Genomic DNA, 13,923 nt, shown 5'->3' with positions numbered 1-13,923 from the left:
ATTAGGCTAATGTCCACTAGGGCCTTTATAAGCCTAGCCAATCATCTCAACTGAATCCTGCAATTGTATGTGTTATTTTAAGGAGTATATGTAACCTAGGGCAAGATTTACAGTCTGCCTCTGTCCACTAGACACATAGGTGCTAGACCCAGGGTATATTTATTATTTATTATCTGCTGGTCAAGGTTTCTCTTGAATAGGGTTAGGGAAGAGTTCTGCATCACATGGATGGAATGCCTGTTCCAGAAAACTGTCTATCCAATGTCATATTTATGTCACAAGCGAGTTTAAATACCTAGGTTGAGTAATCCTGATGCTATTCATTTTGCAGATATGCAAAAGGTCCATCAGAGTGGAATCTAGGACTGCCTTGTATGCCAGGCATAGAGCTGCTCTCAACAGTTTGAAGGAAAAAGAGTAAAGAAATAGGGCTTTGATGTAATCTGTATATGACGTGCTGTTTACTCTCTGTATTCTTTTTGATTGGAACCTCTGAGGACATTACAGTTTTAGCATGTGCCTGAAGGGGGCGTTGCACTCAATGATTGGCCTGATGACACTGAATCCAATGAAACAATGATTTCCTTGGACCTAGATGCCATGACCTTGCTTATACTTTGAGCAACACAGAATGATTTCCTTACTACCTCAGACAGATTTTGGTCTAAAGCCAGGTTACTATTTATGTACATACCCAAATCTCTGACTATTGATTCTACTCTTCGGGGTGTGTTATTTATGTAGTAATTTCCTAGTGTGTCTGACTTCCCAAAAGGTACTATTATACATTTCATGGTAGTTGATTTTAAGCTGTGGCTTTGGCACCAGTAGTTTTTCTGTGTTAGTCCTTCCTGTAGGATGTTAGCGAATTGGGATTCTATGACTGCTCCTAGTTTGCAATCATTTACAAACTTGGTCAACCAGTGATCCTTGACATTGGCCTTAACTTCTAGGAAATAAATAAATAAAATGGAGCATACCCAGCACAGAGCTATGAGGGACTTCACAAGTGACCAGCCTCTTTGTGTAGGTGGTCTCCCCTATCTAAACTTCTTGGGTCCTATCTGAGAGCCTGTTGGCTATCCAGTAAGGTTTATGGGGGTTTGTGCCTATATCCATGAGTTGTTTATAATGCCTGAGTGAAGTACTGCATGAAATGCCTTAGCCAGGCCAAGGTAGGTAGTATTCATCATTCTGTGCTTTCCATTGCTTTGGTGACCTTCTCAAAAGAAGCCTACCAGGTTGAGTAGCCATGATCTTCCCTTGGTGAAATCAAACTGGGTTGAATCCAGTGTCAGAAGGTTTTCTATGTCCTTATTAATCATTTCCATGATATTTTTTTCCTTGGCTTTGCATCTGACACTAGTTAGACTAAAGTGTCTATGATTCCCAGGGTCCATTGATGGTTCACCCTTGTGCAGAGGGATGACCTTTGCAGTTCTCCATTTATGTGGCGTAAAGCCTGTCTGGTGGTTATGGTTAAACAGTGACTCAAACAGACACAATAGGATATGTTTCGAGCTATTTAATGAGGCATTTTGAGATATTATTGGGGCCCATAGATGGTGTGCTTTTGACAATAGACAGTGCATCTATGACCTATTCCCTAGTGATACTTGTGGGGGTTGGGTTGTTTGATATTATTTCATGGGAGGGCGGGGAAAAGAAAGTGATAAAATTGTAGCTCGGTTTGTCAGCCATCAGATTTGCTATATCTTCCGGCTCTGTGTAGGTGGCTCCATTTACAATCAGCTCTGCACACTGCTGTATGCTGCCTTTGAGGTTTTGGACACTGTTAAGGAAAGCTTTGTGGTTGATGCTCACCTGGGAGTCTATCTTTACCTCGTATTTGGTTTTCGTTGACTTAATTTTCCCTTTTGGTTGTTTGCTTAGATTAATGTGAGTGTTTTTATCATGCTATGCACAGCACATCCTAATCTACGCTATGCTTTTTTTCTTCGGTAGTATATCCTGTTTATATTTGTGTTCCACCGGTGGTTTATTTTTTGATTTACATTTGGTAGGCAAAATCAGCACCTGTTTCCCCTGTTCAGGAGGGACACAGGTGGGATCCCAGGGGTGTATTTTCTGTTTCCCATCCAGTTGTCCAGGTTCCTCTTAAAGAGGGCTAGAGAGGTACTCTGCTTGACATGGAAAGGGAGTCTATTCCACAGATGGGGGAGTCTTTGGGACACAAATCTATTCCCCCAACAAGTTCTGCTAATGTTACAGACAAGGTTGAAACCTTCTATGCAGGTTGCACGAGTGGATTTTGACTTATAGATATGCAGCAACTCCATCAAGGCTGGGTCTGAGATGGCCTTGTATGACAGACAAAGGGTCACCTCTGAGCAGTCTGTATGAGACTGCATAGAGGGAGAGGGCTTTTAGCCTATCTGTATAGGCTAGGTGTTTGAGACCCTGAATTTTCCTGGTCAGGAACCTCTGTGGTCTCTCAAGCTGCTGCATGTGCTTGGCAAGGTACATGCTGAAGGGGGATTGTACTCGATAATGGGTCTGATAAGGAAGGAGTACAGGGATGTTATGACCTCCTTGTTCCTGGATTACATACCCTTATTGATGAGGTGGGCCATGTAGAAAGCCTTCCGTACAATGGAGACAACGTGGTGGTCAAAAGTAAGGTTGCTATCAATCTTGGTGCCCAAGTCCCTCACGACTGATTGCATGTTTAGTATGTTGTTATTAATGTGATAATTAGTGGGGATGCCATTTTCCCAAAGGGGATAATGAGGCATTTCTTGGCATTTAGTTTGAGGCCATGCATCTGGCACCAGTCATTAGTTTGGGTTAGGCCCTCTTGGAGGATGTTCACATCACTAGGGGAATTTAAGACAGCGCCCAGCTTGCAATCATCTGCAAACCTGGTTGGCCACAGACCACTGGTTTTGTCTTGCATCTCAGAAAAGTATATCTCAAACAGTAGAGGCCCAAAGACCGATCCTTGGGTTACACCACTCATTACGGGTCTACTACTAGAGGTGGCTTCCTCTATTTTGACTCATTTGGTTCTATCAGTGAGCCAGTTAGCTACCTATCTAGTAACATATGGGTTGATGCTTAGCTGGGAGAGTTTATCTACTATGCTTGAGTGGGGAATAGTGTCAAATGCTTTGGCTAGGTCAAGGTAGGCGGTGTGCACCATCTTCCCCTCATCCATGGCTTTGGTGACTGTTTCAAAGAAGTTGACCAAGTTTAACAGGTTTGACCTCCCTTTAACAAAACCAAACTATGTGGGGTCTGGCTTTTGGAGGTTGCCAATGTCCTTGTTTATAAGGTCCATGATAATGCGTTCCATGGCCTTGCAGATCAGGCTAGTTAGGCTTATGGGCCTATAATTGCCTGGGTCAGTGGAAAATACACATTTGTGTAGAGGGATGACAGTGGCTGTCCTCCATTTGGCTGGGATGAAGCCAGTGCTCAGGATAAATAGGGCACCTAATGGAGCTGAGAACTCATGCCTGAGTTCATGTTGGATACAGCCAGGGATGTTATTGGGTCCTGTATTTTTTGCCTTTGAGAGGGCATTGAAGACCTGCTCCTTGGAATGAGGGGAGGGGGCAGGTGCTGGGGATGTCCTGGTTTACTGATGGGGGTAGCAAAAAAGGCAGACTTTGCAACAGTAGGTCAATCCGTATTTATTAACTACAATATAGTAACAACAAAGCTTCCGGATAAAAAAGTCCTTCATCAGTGTTTAAAATTCATAAAAAACCCACATATAAATAGTAGTTCATACTAATCACAAGACACAGCCTAACCAATCCACATGCAAGATTAGTTAGTAACATCAATATCAAGTCATTCAGTTAAAATAGATTCAACATTTCTTAAATACACCTTTTAAAACATATAAAAATAATTTATAAAATAATTGTTTCTGTCTAAGCACAGGCTTAATGCTAACCATTCTGTTAATTCCAGGTAAATAATCAGCTTGTATGCATACAATCCAGTCATATTCCCATTAGTTCAAGCATATTATTGATATCCCCACCTCTAAGGTCCCTATGGACATTCTCAATTACCCTAAATTTAAAGCTATAGCCAACACCTTTATCAGATATATGTTTAGCTAATGCATTACTTAAAATACCTCTATGAATTTCAGATTTGTGCTCAATTATACTTTCCTTAAGTTTCCTTACTGACTTACCTATATAGAAAGCAGTACATGCCGTGCAGGTAGCTAAATAAATAATATAAGAACTATTACAAGTGAATGTGAATAACTTGACAGTGATGTTACTAATTAATCTTGTGTGTGGATTGGTCAGGCTGTGTCTTGTGATTAGTGTGAACTGCTATTTATGTGTTTTTTTGATTAATTTTAAACACCGATGAAGGATTTTTTATCGAAAATCTTTGTTGTTACTATATTGTGTTTAATAAATATGGATTGACCTGGCATTGCAAGGTCTGCCTTTTTTGCTACATTGACTGTTTTGGGTTTGTGACTTTGCTTTATCATGGATAGTATCCTGTGATGTTCTTTGTTTACTGATGGGAGGGACAGGAGGGTGAAGTTTTCAATGAACTCGTCTGCCAGCAGGTTGACTATATCTATGGCATTTGTATATGTGGTGTTATTGACCACCACTTCAGAGCAGATTTGAGATTGTGGACATATGTGAAGAAGGCCTTGTGATTGTCCTTAGTGGATGTGGCCAATTTGGACTCGAAGTTAGCCTTAGAGGATTTCACCAGTGAGCGTATTTGCTTGTTCAGACAAAGGAGAGATTACTTCCAACTTGGCACCTGCTCCTTCTTGGTCCTGGACAGCAATTTTTCCCATTATTATAGAGTTTGTCTATTGCTGCTGTCCACCAGATAGGTTTACTCTTCCTTGAGGAAGATGATTTGGTCCTGTCAGGTATTGCTGAGTCCATGCATCTATGTAGGGGCTCATATAGTTTTTTGGTGTAGGCTTGGACATTAGTGCCAGTTCCAACTGAAGGGACGGTGGCTGTGTAGCTGCTTATACCTGCTCTGAGGAGTCTCCTTTCAGAAGACCTTTCAGTGTTGAACCAACTTCACAAGGGTGTGTGAGGATTGGCATAGTGGTTGAAGTTTTAACCTCTCAGATGCAAGATGCAGGGTTTGATTCTGACCTCTGTATTTTGACTAAGCTTACAATAAGCTGCAGACTGATAGCCTAATATTTAGGTGCTGTGTGACTTGTTGTTCTCTGCCTGACTATTGCTGATCTCTGCATTTGATTTTGGATTGGAGTTATTCATTTAAAGTTTGGTTATTTAAATTTTTTTCTTTACTCTTATATAGCATTTTGCTTTGTTTTAAGTTTACTTTTTGTTCTTTTTGGAGTTTTAAAAGGTCTTGGCTCAAGTCAGTTAGAAAAAAAATATTTTTCAGACATTGAGTAACATCCAGCTAATTAGTGGGATAAATTGAGAAACAGCATTGTTCATTTAACTACAAATACTTAATGGCATCTTTATTTAGCTGTAGTGCTCTGTGACTTTCTGTTCTCTGCCCGACTATCGCTGATCTCTGCATTTGATTTTTGCCCACCCACCCTACTCCTGTAATGCTTTTAAACTTGCTGGCTCTTGAGATGCCCATCACCTACTATGAATCTGACTTTGGACACCCTCCCAGTCTCATCTCATCAGCTCATTCTACTGAGCAATGAGAGATCAACTGAGAACCCCCACCCACCTTAGCCTCTTAAACTTAAATTATTGTCTGTTTTCTACCTTCCCACTTACTGTACTACAAAAAAACTGCACTTTATTCAGCTGCTTTTACTATATTTGTGATTCTTCCTACTTTATTTAACTTATTACTGCACATTCTTAAACTGTTAGTTGCATTTCTTCTGCTTCATTTATTACCTAGGCCTCGTTCTGATTTAGACACTTGGGCTACAGTCTAGTTATCTTATGTTAGGAAAGTTTGTGGTCTACACTCTTGTGGCTTAGTATATCTGCTGTTCTATAAATGTCTTAGTTCTGGTTTAAGTGCTTGGGCTCCAAACTAGTTATTTTACATTAAGAAGGTTTGTAGTCTGCACTCTTGTGGGTGGAGAGTTTTACATCAAAGGTATTTATTACACAAAGATAGAGTGCCCTAGTTTTTACATGGATAAAACAGAGTCAGAGTTGAAAGAAAGAATCTATTAGCACATTTATGATATTAACAAGAAAAACAAAGTCAATGCTTTGTACAAACACATTAAGGTTAACAATAGTCATTGTTTTAAATTTTTCATTGTGGATAGCATAAAACTTGATATTTGTAGGAGGGGTTCCTGGAAGGATTTGCTAGAGACCAAGGAACTTAAATGGCAGTTAAAAATGGACTCAGCAGTTAATTCTGGACTCAGTGAAATTATATCTATTGGCTGTGTGTTAAAGATTAAACACGAAAATGTAATATACTTTTAGACCTTTAAGGGACATTTTTATGAATGAGTAATGTATTGTTTACATATAAGTAGAACGGTTTTACATTTGAGGTATATGTGTCTTTAAGGATTGATTTAGTGTGATGAAGTTTTACTCAAGGACCAGAATTTGTTAATTAATTCATCAATGAGCTACCGGTACAAATTCTATAAGATTAGAAGGTGTTTTAAACCATTCTGATGAAGTCCCACATTACCAAGGATGACAGCGCTTAATATGTGTCATGATTTAATACATGGACAGTGCGGTTTTTTAACTAAAACTTTGTTGTGTTTGTATTTTAGACTTACAGGTCTCTAAACATCCTGTGTAAATAAACTTGTGGTAGTGTGCTCCTGGCAGTTTGGTTCTTTCTTCTTTGGACTGGTTCAGTGGCTTTGTTTCATTCCTTGCAGGAGGAGAGGGTAGCCTCATCCCTTCTGAGCTGGGAATTGCTGGTGAAGGCTTATTGTGCTTGTTATTCTAAGTGTCTTTGTTCTGGTTTAAGCACTTTGGCTCCAAACCAGTTATTTTACATTCGGAAGGTTTGTGGTCTACACTCTTGCAGCAAGAGAGGATAGCCCCTACCCTTCTAAGGTGGGAATTGCTGGAGAAGGCTTATTATGCCTTTATTTCATTGGCTTGACAGCTAGCTTGTTTAAAAATTGAAAACTCTTTGCCTGAGACATTTGGTGATGTTTGGAGTCCACACTACTTGAGAAGAGCATTGCTGGTTTCTGCTAAACTTTACGAAAGCTAAGACTTACATTACCATATCCACTGTTTCATTATTTGTTCCTTGCATTGTTTTTTTTTCACAGCTACATTATTTGAGTGTTTCTGTTTAGAATATCTACACTTTTGACCTTTTTTACAGTCTTTAGTTAGAACTGCCTTGGTTTCACTTTAATGAGAGTAGAGGGGATCTGAGTCATTTTCTGGCCCAGGATTGTATAAGGGAAAGATAAGTATGCTGGTTTTGACTGGCCACAGGCATTGTTTGTGTTTTTTTATTGAATGTCTTCTGCTGTTTAGGTGCCGCAGTTGCACAACGCTTGGCTCATAACCTATGAGTAAGCAAAGACTTACCTTACCGTCTCCCCTGTTTTGGCACTTGTTTTTTGTATTGTTTTTATTACAGCTGTATTAATTGAGTGTTTCTGTGTTGAAAATCTGTACTTTTGACTTTTTTATGGTATTTATTTAGAACTGCTGCTTTCTGCACAGTGGTGCCTAGCAGTGATCTGTATAGTTGCTGGTATCTTGCAGGGTAATTTCCCATTATCATTTGTGTAGACGCTGATCTCTCACAGTGTGAGTTTCCCTTAAAATACCTTTACTGTCTAGAGAGATTTTTTGTAATGACTAGAGTATCTAGTTTGTGCATAGCTGAGCATTGCTGATCAAGTTCGTTGTCTTACTGACCTATTCAATATTTAAGTTTCCCTCACACCTGCCTAGTAGATCAGTAATCATATATATGCACTTCCCGACTTTCTCTGTGGCCAGTCTGGTTAAAATGAGTATTCTGAAACATGACAGCAATTACCTCATGTACACTAACAACCCATGTACTTTTAATAAAACAGTTAATGTATGTGAGAGGTGTAAATACACTTTAATGCTGGAGGCAAAACTCTCTCATACAAAAAAAGTAATCCTGTAGAGGTTATCAGTGACACTTTTGCCATGCCTACTGCACACATTAAAGATTTTACACATAAAACTACTTATGCTGAAGCACTTACAGGTAACCCTAAAATGCTAAGACCTCCTGCAGAATACAATCAAAAAAGGGTCCTCAGCCATCATGTAAACACTGTATTAATACACCACTCACAGCTACACATTGTAACACTGTACCCAACACCAGTACTGCTAAGACCTTAAGGCAATCTAGTGCATAGCCAAATGTGCTGGTCATTGCTGATTCTTTAGTGAGGCATACCAATATCTTCCTCATCAGACTGAGTAAGAAGAGAATCACAGTTAGCTGCCTTTCCGGGGCTAGGATCCCTCAAGTCACACAGACCGTCAGATCATTGAACTACAGGTAACAGAATGCCTCTGTCATAATCCATGTGGGTGTTAATAACCTACAACATACCTTCCTTGACTACATGAAGTGAGACATGAACGGGTTCACTGATTATATGTTTAGGCAGGTATGAGTCTACCACTGAGCAGCATACTACCTTCTCCAAGGCTGATGCCATTTTATCAACAGAACATTATTGATTTTAACAACTGGCTTGTCTTCTGATGTCAGTCCAAGGGGGTACAATATTTGATGGCCTGGGAGAACGTAATTTACAGGCCGTGCTGCTTTTCCAGGGATGTTCCGCACTTACTCCCTCTAGGCTTTTGGATATTGGCAAACACGTTTTCCACCCTACAGTGCCTTTTTTAAACAATGCCAAACTGATAAATCTCCTGACTTAACTGCACCTATGAAGGAATATCTGAAGGTGGTACTGCTCAGTGCTAGAAGTCTTAACAAGGAACTTCACTCCCTGCAAGCCCTCCTCTCCCTAGAGAGTGTGGACATCTGTATAGTAACAGAGTCATGGTTTGAAATGAGGGAGAGTACCCTGAAATGCAAAGTTATAATGCCTTTCACACCTTTATACCAGCTACTGCACAGGAGGGAATTAAAAGTGGGGGTATCTCAGTCTATAATACAAACAACCTCACATCCAGGCTAGTTAAAGTGTATGACCCAATGGAACTCATACATGTGCAACTCACCACAAACAGGGTCTCATGCCATATCCTTGTTCATAGGATCATACTACGCTAACTGCTCTGAAGGGCCATTTTAAGCCTAGCCACTATCCTTGCACCAGAATCATACTCTGTACCTTGTGTCTGTGAGGAGACGACCTTAACCATTATGACAATCCCACCCCTTTTAATTCTGCTTATACTTAGGTAAGTATTAGGCTCTATGCTGTTGTGAGCCATTTTAAGCCTAGCCAGTTTTCCCTTAGACATGATCATTTAACCTTGTACCATGTGTATGTGACATAAAAACCTTAACCATTATGCCAACTTGTAACCTATATCTCCCCCTCCATGTTGCAGGAAATCCATATTACCTATCTCAGTGTACTAGAGTCCCTCCCATTCAACCCAGTATGACCTTCATGGGGGATCTCAACTACCTCTCTGTAGAGTGGGAATCCTACACCACTTCTATTGTACAAGCCCCGCAATTCTTAAACTTCATTAATACCAACATCTGAGAACAGTCGATCCATTCTCCTACCATAGGTACAAACATTCTTGACCTTGTACTCATGAACTTGGGGGAGCAATGTTTCTCACCCAATTTATTGGCTTCACTCATCAGATCTAACTGTAAGGCAATACTGCCTGAAATAAAAATTAAATCCGGGGACCAAGCAAGAAAAAAAAAAAAACACTTTAGGAACTATTCCAAGGCTAATATCTCTCTACTAAGCAATACCTTGGCTAAATTCCAAGCACCCCAAACTCAGTAAACATCATATCATATGCTGATATTTGCAAAATCTCTGTATGGACATAGTGACAGCTGCACAGAGCGAACTGTGCCACATGCATTAAGAATAAGACAAACTCAAAAGATAAGCCATCCTGGTGAAATCACAATGTCAATCAGCTATACAACAAAAGATAAAAAATCTTGGCCAAACATAAGAGGAACAAAGCTCTACATACTAAAAGCCCCCTGAGAAATCTGAACAGTCTACTAAGAGGGTTAATTAATACATCAAAGGCTAAATCTAATAAAACAAAATAGCTTCTCAGGCAAAGGACAACCACAAAGCTTTCTACAGCTATGTCCGTAACCTCAGGGGAAATATTCAACAAAGCATAGACCTTATTGTAAATGGCATCACACACACTGAACCAGAGGTCATTGCCAACCTTTTGGCTGACAGATTCAGCTCAAATTTCTTCTCCCACTCTCCCCACCCCCCATAGTCTAATGGAAATACCACATAACACAGTCTCCCCCAACCATTACTAGGAACAGGTCATCAATGCACTTTCCAAGGCCAAAAACACTGCATAAATGGCCCCCAATTACATCCCAGGACACTTACTAAATAGCATGAAACATGACCTATCTGGTCCACTTGAATCATTTTTCAACTGGAGCCTACAGTCAGGTTTTATGCCCAAGTACTGGAAGATAGTTACAGTCCTTTCCCCTGCACAAAAGAGGCCCAATTACTAATCAGGGTAACTACAGACCCTGAAGTCTGACCAGCCTCATATGTAAGGTCATGGAAAGAATCCTCATGGACATGATAAATGAGGACATAGGAATCCTACAAATGCTGTAACTATCACAGTTCGGTTTTCTAAAAGGAAGGTTATGCCTATTAAATCTGGTGGACTTCTTGGAGAGGGTCACCAAAGCAATGGATGAGGGCAAGACTATGTGCACAGCTTACCTCAGCCTGGCAAGGCTTTTGATACAATACCTCACTCAGGCATTATAAAAAGTCTCACAAATATAGGTACCCTATTATCACCTGCTAGATAGCTAACTGGCTCATAGATAGGACCAAGAAGCCAGTCACTAGCAGAATGCCCCAGGGGTTGGTACTAGGCCTGCTCCTTTTTGGCATCTATTTCTCTGAAATGGAAGCAAAGGCAGAATGTTTATGGACAACAAAGTTTGCAGATGATTGCAAGTCGGGGTTATCAATGACCCCCCTGCAGACACTAGCATTCTTCAAGAAGGCCTATCACTGTTTAACAAATGGTGCCAAAGCCATGGTCTTAAACTTAAAGCTAAGAAATGCATAATTGTACCCTTTTGCAAGTCAACCATCCTGACTAATTACCATGTTGATAATACACCCCTACGAGTTGACCCACTGGCTAGGGATCTAGGTATGGACATAGACAGTAGCCTTACCTTCAACCACCACATTGCCACAGTGGTGAGGAAATCCTTTTATGTTGCACAACATATAAGTACGTGCATGTTATCTAGGTTCAAAAAGGTTAGAATCCCACTGTACTCGGCCCTTATCAGATCAGTCGTAGAGTGCAATGCTCCCTTTAGTATGTACTTGATCAGGCATATGCAGCAACTAGGGTGACCTCAGAGGTTCCGTACAAGAAGAATGCAAGGTATAATAAACCTGCTTCATGCAGAGCACCTTAAAGCCCTTTCCTTCTACTCAGTCTCCTATAGATTGTTGAGGGGTGAAGTATGCCTGGCTTACCTCTAATCCCACACTTATGAATCTCCTGCAAATTCGTAAGTCAAACAGTACCAGAAATGCAAGGTCTAGGGACCTGAATTTTGTCTGTGACTTAAATAGAACATATTGGAGAGACATATATGTATCCCAGAGACTTACCCTCCTATGGAACAGGCTTCCCATCCATGTGAAGTTCAGTTCATCTGTTACCCAATTTAAGCACACCCTAGACCAGTGGATGGGGAATAGGAAGCTTACACTGGGTCTGGTACCCATGTCCCTTGTGGTCATTGGTAGCTTATAAATGCCTGGCTTTCAATGTCTTGTTTAGATACAGAATATCATTATTCTTTCAGGAAAACTTGGCTAGACTTAGAAATGCCCCCCTGGGTCATTAGCCTGGTAACAATCTATGAATCTCAACCCACTAGCTATGCCTTTTTATACTGCAGTAATTAAGGATGGCAGCACAGTGGCACAGAAGACACATTGTTGCCTCACAGCAAGAGGTTCTCCAGTGTGGTTCTTGGCTGGGGTGCCTTCTGTGTGAAGTCTGCATGTCTTTCCTGTGTTCTTGTGGGTTTTCTCTGGGTGCTCTGTCTACTTCCTGCATTCCAAAAACATACAGTAAGTGGATTAGATGTTCTAATTTGGTCATAGGTGTGAGTGTGAGTGCCCATGTGAGTAAGTGGTATGAAAGTATGACTGCAGCAGGGCTAGCAACCTTATGGTGTGAACATTATCACTCTAGAGGATTGTAACTGTTTAAGTGGCATTCCCATCCTATGTGCAAAAAATAGGAAAATGGGTTGTAGATGGATGAATGGATGGATGTAACTGGCAGTTAAGACTATGTGATCAAAGTGATTGCTGTGAGAGTGTCCTCATGCTTCATATTTTTAAGAACAAATTTAGTGGCACAAACACATTTTCCATAATCAAACTATTACAATGTACATGCATGCATTTCTGTCACTGCTGTGATATATGACTCTAAGTATCCCTCTGTACACCACTGTGTACTAAATGCTGATACCTGATATGCCGGAGGTGGTCAAGCAAGTCATAAATGGTTTCCCTATGTGTGCCTCAACCTGTCGATGTGCACCAGTGCAGATTTGCATCCCGCTATGGCCTTGTAATCCATGTCCAACATCACTGACATGCTTTCTTCACTGGCTTTGCACTGCCATGCTGTAGGTTGCTCTGTGCATACTTTCTTGAAAGAGTAACTGTAGAAGAGCTGTGCTCCATCAGGTATGACAGCGTGTTTGTTCACTTGCTCTCTTATGAGTCGCAGCAGATTTCCTAAGTGACCTTGCGGATAGCCACTGCTATCCTTGGAATTTTCATGGAAAAGGGGGATAAACAGAAGTAGGTTGCCATGCTTCCTTCTGTATCACACATTCACTCACGTATGGAAAATTTAGAGTCCCAAATAGACTTAATGCATGTTTTTAAAATGTGGAAGGAAACTGGATCACCCAGAGAAAACCCATGTAAACACAGAAGACATGCAGACTAAGTAGCAGCATGTTGTGGAACTGCTATACCTTACATTTACACTTTGATTAAGTTATGTAGGTGTGTATATGTGTATGAATGGATGTCTGTTAATATGTGCAAATCATTTTTTATGCAGATACATATACAGCTACATATATGGGTATCCATGTGCTTGTTTAAAGGTTACATCATGCTTGTTCTGTGAATACTGTACCAACAGCATCTGTATTGCCATTTTTGTTTAAAACCTTTACGGGCATGCAAGACCATCTGTTAGACCTCTGAGACTGTTTTACAGCTTATATCAGATAAAAACCTTAGTACACACTAATACTGTCTACAAACTACATAAGCAACTACATCAGCATAAATATTCCTTTTGTGATGTTTGTTTTTTTATTTTTGCTCATTTGCAAATCTTCTGTGCACCAACTACAGGTCTCGTCTGCAGTAACATATTTTCTATCTAGTACAGCTCCACAGTCCATGAATGCCAGTTACATGGTAAAGAGGGATGAAGCCCTGACTTTGACCCAGAAGATCACAGCTCAATTAACAACCTGGGTTTGGATGAGAAGATCAGACATCAGTTAATGACCTGGGATTGAGTGAGGGCATGATTTTCCTTGCAGGGTGGGAGTGAGAATTTAATGTTGGCTCACCTCTCATGAGGAGTGGGAAATCTGTTCAGTCTGCCACACAGGTGCCTCCTAGTCAGGACTAAAAAGACTACATCAGCGATTCACTCAATCAGCACTACTCATGGATATTCAATAAATACCTCA

The sequence above is a fragment of the Protopterus annectens genome, chromosome 4.part0 (genome assembly GCF_019279795.1).
Source record: "Protopterus annectens isolate FY-2018-M chromosome 4.part0, PAN1.0, whole genome shotgun sequence".
Taxonomy (NCBI): Eukaryota; Metazoa; Chordata; order Ceratodontiformes; family Protopteridae; genus Protopterus; species Protopterus annectens.
The sequence above is the reverse complement of the archived record's forward strand: the minus strand, read 5'-3'. Positions refer to the sequence as shown.